Below are 8,927 nucleotides of genomic sequence, written 5' to 3'. Positions count from 1 at the left end.
TGTACAAAGACATGTTGAGTCCTTCAATATTTTAGGAAAAATATCAAAAGCAACAACATATTGGTTGATAAAATTTGATTAAAAAATAGTCTTGTGCATAATTTCCATAAAATGAAATGTTATAAAATAAACACGACACAAAAAATAAATTAATAATCAATTACTGAATAATTTAATTAAATTGGAAGTGCTCAATAAAGTTAGGGCAAGTTGAAACAAATTCTTTGAATTCTGATATGTTCACATACATATACAGGAGACTTCAGGAAGTTGTCATGTTTTCTGAGACATCTCACCACCTTATGAATTATGGGCAGGGATTACCTGCTATCTGGAGGGTCATTGGGGCACCTGTTTTGAAGGATATCTTTATTTTATTTCATCGTCCCTTTGTGAGTAGATATCATTTCTAGCTATCCACCCTTTTTCCTTATCCTTGACATCTTGTTTTTAAGGATAATATGAGGGTTTCATCTAGATGCTCAATGGATCCATTCTAAAGATGTTATTGAATCTTAAAATTTATGTTCTGATGGGGGTATTTCTGCCAATTGATCTATCCAGGAATTCCATTTTCTATCTGGTAGCTGAACAAAAAATTCCAGCTGAGCTTTTCTTTGGGTAAATCAAATCTTTTTATTATCTCCTTTTACAAGCATAGATTATATTAGAAAAAAACTAAATTGATGAAATTCTTTTCTTAAAAACTTAACTTGCACATTAAAAAATAATAAAAAATTGTACTGTCCAAGGCTTGGTATGTTTAAGTTACTGATCCTTTACTTCTTATTATTAACAAACACACTTTGTTACTTCTTCTTTTATAAAATGTATTTGCAACAAGGCATCACTCGAGATCGATTGAATAGTTGGTTCATGATAATGAATGGGAAAATATATTAAGAGATGGCTTGATAATGTGAAGGAAGATACAAAGAAGAAAGTGATAAATATTGTAGAGGTGAACATGAGTACAAAAATTACAAAGGAAGGTGAAGTTCATTAATAAACTCCCTGACCCAAATCTGATTTTAAAAAGTGAAAGAACCAGAAGTAGTGAATGAAGGAAGGCTGTCTAGGTTTGAATTGTCAGATTTAACGAATATTATTGAGTGACAATGGCTCTTGCAAAAAGCCTGAAAACCTTATCAAATTTGTGAATTTACTTCTCTACATTATTTGTACAATTACAGATGAGTTTGGCTTAGATGTCTTACATCAATGTGTTTATAAACTATTTCTTACATTAAGCATTTTATGTTATAAAATTGTTTGCTGCATTTACAATGCATCTATTAAAACATTACCAGTAATACCTACATAAAATATTAATTTCATTTGTATAATATTTTATATTATTACAATAACATTTTACTAATTAAATATTACATAAATTATTATTTTTTAATGTTTATATTATAATAAACAACAATTAACAGTTATTATTTATGTATAACAATTTATATTATATTTTAATTGGTTTTTTAGTACAAATCATGCAATTGACTACAAATGGTGTTAACAAAAATTTGAGTGCTTAACATTTATTTTTATTTTTTCAGCAGTTTTTATGTTTATCTATAATTACGACAATCTTACACATGATGACATATATAAAATCTAAAATCAAAATTATATTTGTTTACAATCTAACATTATATAATAAATACATTTATAAACATAATTTTTTTCAACCATTTGCTGTGATTAATTTATTGTTCATATATTTAATTACATTATTTAACATTTAACTCTACATCAATAATGATGATAATAATAATAATAATAATAATAATAATAATAATAATAATAATAATAATAATAATAATAATAATAATATTAACATTATTTTGTAACATAAAAACATATTATATAAAACACTAATATTACATAACATGTATATATGTGTATTTATTAACAAATAAATATTTAAATCCATCAGATACAGTGCAGTAAAATATAAGAACACTTACCTAAGGGATCTCTTTCTTTATCTTACCACAGTGAATATAGGAAGTTTAAATACTACAATAGTATATACTTAATGATTTTAAAATTTTAACTGTACGTTTTTTTAACAAAAAATAAATTATATATTTTATTTATAATTACATGTATTTTATAAAAAAATGGTCTGCTAATGATGGAGTTATAGCTCTGTAAGTGCTGCAGACAGATAGATAAGTATTGTTACTTTTTATGAACTGTATTTGGTCGATTTAAATATTTGTTAATAATTATTTTATGCAGTGGTATATAATGTTAAAAAAAATATGTATATTTATATATATATAACATTAAAAAAATATTACACAAATCAACAATTAGTATTTTTTAATTAAATTTACATATGAATTTTTTTAAAGAATATATACATAAATAGTTTAATAATATATTTTTTTTCTTTGATTAACATTTATATTAACATTACAAAGAATAATTTAATTTTATATAACAGTTTATTTTTATTATTAATATTTAAGTGAATCAATATAGTAGAAAAAAACTTAGTTATTAAAAACAATGCATGAGTATTATTATTTGATAAATTAAAAATTAAATAAAATAAATTATTTATTTATAAAAAAATGCTGCGATATTGTTTTAGAATTTTCTAGTAACAATAAATTTTAGTTAGAATTTATTTTCATTTAACCTATCTTTCTGGGTATTTTAGAGCTGTAATGGAGAGACCTACAGGATTTTAATGATGGCATTTCTTAAATTGAAATACTGGTTAAATGTATATTGGCACTATTAAGGCTATTGATTCTTTAGTCAGGATTAATTTGATAAAAGTTACAATTTTTTTTAATTAAAGATAATCTTATACATATTACCAATATTTCCATATAAAATAACAACAGTTCCATGAGTATTAGATCCAGGGAAGGATTAAATGGTATCATAATAATAACTGGAATATCTCAAGTAATACCATCCTAGAGAATAAGATATGGTTAAATAAAATGCTTAATTGATGTTATTAAATTGATTCCTATAGATCACCTAATAAATGACCACTGTCCCGGGTATGATGGTAACTAACCCAATTTCTTGAAGCAATCGTTCTGAGAGGTAACATTGTCTCTCTATCCTCTTCTCTCCTTCTCCTTATGCTTGATAATCCTTTTTTCCTGGGTAAGATTTTTTCTGTGCCTCTTTCTTGGTGGGGTAGCAGCTCTGTCATGGGCTTGTCAGAAGGTTCTATGACCTTTACATTTATTGTACAAAATATTTGTATAATGACTGAGGCAACTGACAGGTAAAACTGTATCTTCAGTTCTTCTGAAATTCAATAAATCAATCAGTCAATAATGGAAGCAGAAAAATAAAAATGTAGATCTTATGTATGTTCATGCCCTGGACAAAGTGAAGTATATTGCAATCATGATATATTTTTCTGGGGTAATCATCTTGTTTATCTACCCGTCTATTTCCTTTTTTCTTCATCTCTTCTTCCATTGACAAGTACTTTGGGAATTACATCACCTTTGAGTCCATCTATGGAACAATGCTGGTACCTTTTGATAATCATCAGGCTAGCAGGTTCTTTACTGGTACGAGAAAAAATATTTTCTTGTAGGACTATCTAGGGAATTTGTTTTTCATTGTGGGAGGGGTTTACACAAAAATCTACCAGTAATAAGTTTATTTTATAATCAATTTAATTTCAACAAATAGGCACATATGCTTTAAGTCTGATACACTATAATATACCAAAAACTATTGCAACATTTTTCTTGAAACATTTCTAGAGTTTTCCTAAAACATTACAATAATTAAAAGCTTGCGAAAAATGTGTGGCATGTTCCTGGGAAGTTCTAAACATAATGAAATCATTTTCTCTATTTTTGTTAAATAAGCATTTGAATATTTCCTAGTTCCCTTTTTCAGAAGAAATAAGTAAAGTGTAATCCCCCCAAGTCACTAATTTGTAATACTTTAATGCCTTCCTCTTATATCTTTTACTTAAAATAAATTTATTTAATTCTGATAAAATTATATGGATTCTTGTGTTTTCCCTAAAATCTAAAATATTGTTGTTAACAATTAGTAACCTGAATAAAAAAAATATATAAATAAAAGGGTTAATCCTTTTTAATCTGATGATACTCATAAGTCTAGGCTTTTTAAATTTTAATATAAGTACAATGGAAATTCATAGATACCTGTAAACTACTGATGGAACTTCTAAGTCCCTTATTCTCAATATTACCCAGCATTAAAATATTAGTTTTTGCATTTATCGATAGATATTAAACAAAACTCTGTTTTAAGTAGCCAAGTATGTATAATATTGAATTTTTTTTTAATCTGTTTTAATTTTTTTTTTAATTTTTCTAATTTGTGTGTGAATTTTTATGAAATGTTATTTAATACAACATATATCAACTTTTACAGACAGAAGAACATTTTAAGGATGTGGTAACTTACTTAATTTTCATATTTCATTGAGTTTGTGCTAACAGTGTAAAGATTTAAAACAAATTATAATACAAGTTTTAATTAAATATATATATATATTTATAACTACTACACATTTAGAATATTTTTTTTATAACATAATTTTATTTTTTGTTAATTACTACATAACATCTTTTATTGTTTTTTTCATTTATTTTACAAAAATTAATAAATAATAATAATTTTGATTTTCATCATAAATATATTATAATGGAAACACAGCCTATTATATTATAAAGGGATGCACAGCCTATTTTACTAAAATATATATTTTTTATATAAGCAAACTATGTTAAAAAATAAAGTGATATTTTACAAATTTATTTTACTTTTTCACTACAAACTATTAATATCTTATTAGTAAAGTTATTTATTTGTTCTATTAATGTGATTTATGTTGTGTTTTTGTTTATATGCTGCTACCGTAAAAAAACAATCTAGATTTTCCTTTACAATTTTTTCCATTTAAAAAATTGTTTAATTCAATTTCTTATTTAAGTTCTTGAATTAGCAGTTTTTTTTTTTTTAGGAGCAGTGATCTAAACAAGTAACAGTATTTTTTATTACTTTTATTAACATTATAACTATAATGCACTTCTCTTTTAGTTGGTAATTAAATCTTTTAATCATATTTAATGATTGGAATGACTAAATTCCAGGCAATAAAGAAAGGCCAGTTTGTTTACCATTTAACAAAAGGGATTTACCTAACTGAATGAAACCGTGAAATGTTTTATTAATTTAGAAACGTTTGTTAAAAATTAATTTTAAAAAGTTCAGCAAGAACTTATTAAAACATATTATTTTCTTCACAAAATTATGCCATCTCATTCTTGATAGCTGTACAAAAATATCTGCTTTACTAAATTCCTGAACATTTTATTTCTTAGCCCATATGTCATTGTAATTTACATGCTAGTCTTAAGAATTTTTTCCCCAGAAATTTATATTTTGTTTATTTCTTTCTTTTTTTAATATTTTTTATGCAAATATACCTTTTTTCAGTGACAGGTAATTTTTACATTCAAATTTAAACATATATTGAGAATGTAATGATTGTAAAAATAAAATATACACAAAGTGCTTTGATCTGGAAAGGGAAATCAGAGATAGGCGCTACGTATCGCCAACATTCTGTAACAATATGTTGAAGGTATAGTAAAAATTCTGTAGAAGAGATTGAAGGTTTCTACAGTTAAAATAGAAATATAAATTTATGAGGTTTGCAAATGATAGCATTTACAGGAGATGACGCAAAGGTATTCAACAAATGATTGTAAATTGAAGGATATTATGTCAGAATACATGTGAAAATGAATATTTGAAAACAAAAAATAATAAGAATAGAAAATAATAAATTAATGAATGTCTACTTAAACAGAGGGAGAATTAAACATTTAAAACAGTAGTGGTACTTAGAATGTATATTTATAAAAGAATTGCAGAAGTGAAGAGGAAATAAAAGGTAGAATAGCAGTAAATGATAAAACATTTAGTAGAAAAGTTATTGTTCAGTAAGACAGACTTAAAAAATGATATTGTAATTTTTGAAGTTGAAATGTACATCTGCATGGATGTGAAACATAAACATTAAGGAAAAAGAGAGAACAAAGACTGCAATTATTTGAAATGTGAGCCTTGATGAGACTGGAGAAAGTTAAGTGGATAGTTAGTGAAAAAAAAAAAAAAATGACAAGAGAATGTAAATAGACACTTAATCACTGGAACATATTGTGAGAAGGAAGGGTTTATAAACAATATTAAAAGGATCAGTAAAAAGAAGGTCTTCAAATAATGTAGAACTCAAAGATTAGCTGGGTGGAAAATGGAGCTAGTTCATTTCCATCAATGGAAATTAACCATCTCCTACTTTCTCTGTCTTTTCTTCTGATCTTTCATAATACTTTCATCAGAATATAAGTGTTCAAGTACATATTTTGTATTCAGTATACAGCACATTCTCAATAATGGTCATCTGAGATTGAAGACCAATTGTCAAACTTATTGGTCTTATTGCCTGTTGCAAGGTAATATAAACTAAAAATAAAATATAATAGAATCTAGCAAAGAATAAAATTATTCATCTGGGTAAGAGCATATTAACTTGTTTTAAATTATTATTTTTTATATCCAATCTACTTTTTTCCTACCTTTTTACATTGCATACTCCCTGTTTATATATTTTAACCATTCTTTATATTCTTTATAAAATATTGTTCTCCACTCCCTTAGGGGTGGAGAACAATATACTCCCTAACAACAACACTCCCTTAGGTTTGTAATGCACTAGGAAATCAGTTGTGGGCAACCAAATTGATTGCAACCACTAAACTCAAAGGCTAATATGAGTGTATTCACACTTGGTTGCAACCCTAGAGATTACAGAAACTAAAATAACATGAGAGCAGCCCAAAACAACCAGCTGGTTGCATTGGTTATTTTTCATTAAGAGAAATGAAAGATTTAAAATTCATATCCCTGTCACTTATTGATGATGATAATATCAATATATTTAACAATTCATCAAATGATTTTATAGCTTTTTTTACAGAATTGTAAAAATTATCTTCATATTGTTTTGCTTTTAATTCAATACTGTAAACATTCCATTTTTTCAGCATCCTTCTAATAAAGGATGCATCCAGTATTTTTTTATTTTTATTTGAATTTTTTAAATATTTAATAACTATAGCTACTTTCCTTGATGTCCATTGTGATGACTGGTTTATGCAGTACTGACAAATTCTGAGCAACCAATTTTTGATCTGTTACTCTGGTCTCTCACTTTTGGTCACCTGCCAGCTTGGTCACCAGCAACTGATTGCCTAGTGTGTAATAAGCCTTATTCTTCATTATTTCATAAATTATTGCTTCATTATAAATTACTGGAGCACGTTATCACATCAGCAGATTCCTCTTATAACACTAATTTCTTTCTTGCAATTAACTCGCTACAAATAAGAATTATCTTGATAATGTGAAACTTTGTCAACTACCATAAATATTCCTGGAGAAGGCAAGCTGGAGAAAAGTTATTAGATTTTTAATGATTTATTTAAATTTTTAAACACAACAGTTGAAGTATATAGAATTATTTTTTTCTTGTTGCAGTGTTACATAGTTTATTCATTTCATATTAATGCATTTAAATATATATATATATATATATATATATATATATATATGTAAAATAATTTATTATATAGCATATAAAATAAATAATAAATACAACAAAAAAATATTGCAATCCAAGATTGTGTAATCTTTAAAATTCAGATATCTGATAAGGAATCCTTTCTGATTAATTATATTTAATAGATGAAGTGGCAGTCTATGAAAAATAGTTATAGCTCCATAGTTATCTATGGAGCATACAACAGTTTTAATAAAACCAACTCACATTTACTCAAGTCATCACTTATAAACTAGCAAACCTTATTGTCTGTGCTTATGAACAAACTAACAAACCTTATTTTTTATATTTTAATTGACGGAACTTTTGTTTTTTCTTTCAAATTATGGATTTAGTTTATAAAAAACTGATATAATTCTTTAAACACTTGAAGAGCTGTTTTTAAAGTCTGTAATATCTTTCCTAAGCCTCTTCTCACTGTTATTAAGAATTACATGTAATATTCAGATAAATGTATCTTTAATATGTTTTTTCTATCTAAAATAATTTTTTTGTCTTAAAGAAAATAAATAAATTTAAATTATTATTGAGATAATAGAGGTTAAAATGGTAATTTTAAGAAACCCAAGGCATAATGAATTAAAAAAAAAATTTAATATAATTTCTGTATTATTAAAAATTATATATTATATTTATTTATAAATTAATTAAAATGCATTATGTATGTGTATTTATATTAATATTAATGAAATAGGTTTTATATTTTTAAAATATTGAAAATCCAAGTCAATTTTGGATTCCAGTAAAAAACAATTATCAGAGTATTAGTTAAAATTTTATGCATAAGCTAATTATTATTTTCTTTTTATTAAAATGAATAAATCCTGTATTTATGTAGATTTAATTAAAAAGTATTTTTTTTATTGTGATTATGTTATTTTATTTACAATAGATTACAGATCTTAACCAAGAATTTTATTTATAGTAGTTATTAAAATAAAAAGTATAACTCAGGATTTTATGAATATATATTTTAATTAGAAAATAATAATAACACAGATAGTTGAAAAATGTATTTTTTCAACATTTTAATTTTATTTCAAAAGGTTGCAGTATGTAGCAGAGGGTTTTGCAATTTATATTGCAGTTTAATTATTTTCATGAACTTCTTATTGTTATCTTAAGATGGAATTCAGCTTTTTTATTTGCTAGAAAGTAAATAAATAAATAAAAATGCATGTTTTACAAAAAAACGATAACATAAAATTGGCACATTTTAAACAATTTATACAGTAATATTATTAAATTATTGTTTATTTAACAACAC

Source organism: Lycorma delicatula, chromosome 8 (genome assembly GCF_047948215.1).
Source record: "Lycorma delicatula isolate Av1 chromosome 8, ASM4794821v1, whole genome shotgun sequence".
NCBI classification, from domain to species: Eukaryota; Metazoa; Arthropoda; class Insecta; order Hemiptera; family Fulgoridae; genus Lycorma; species Lycorma delicatula.
The sequence above is the reverse complement of the archived record's forward strand: the minus strand, read 5'-3'. Positions refer to the sequence as shown.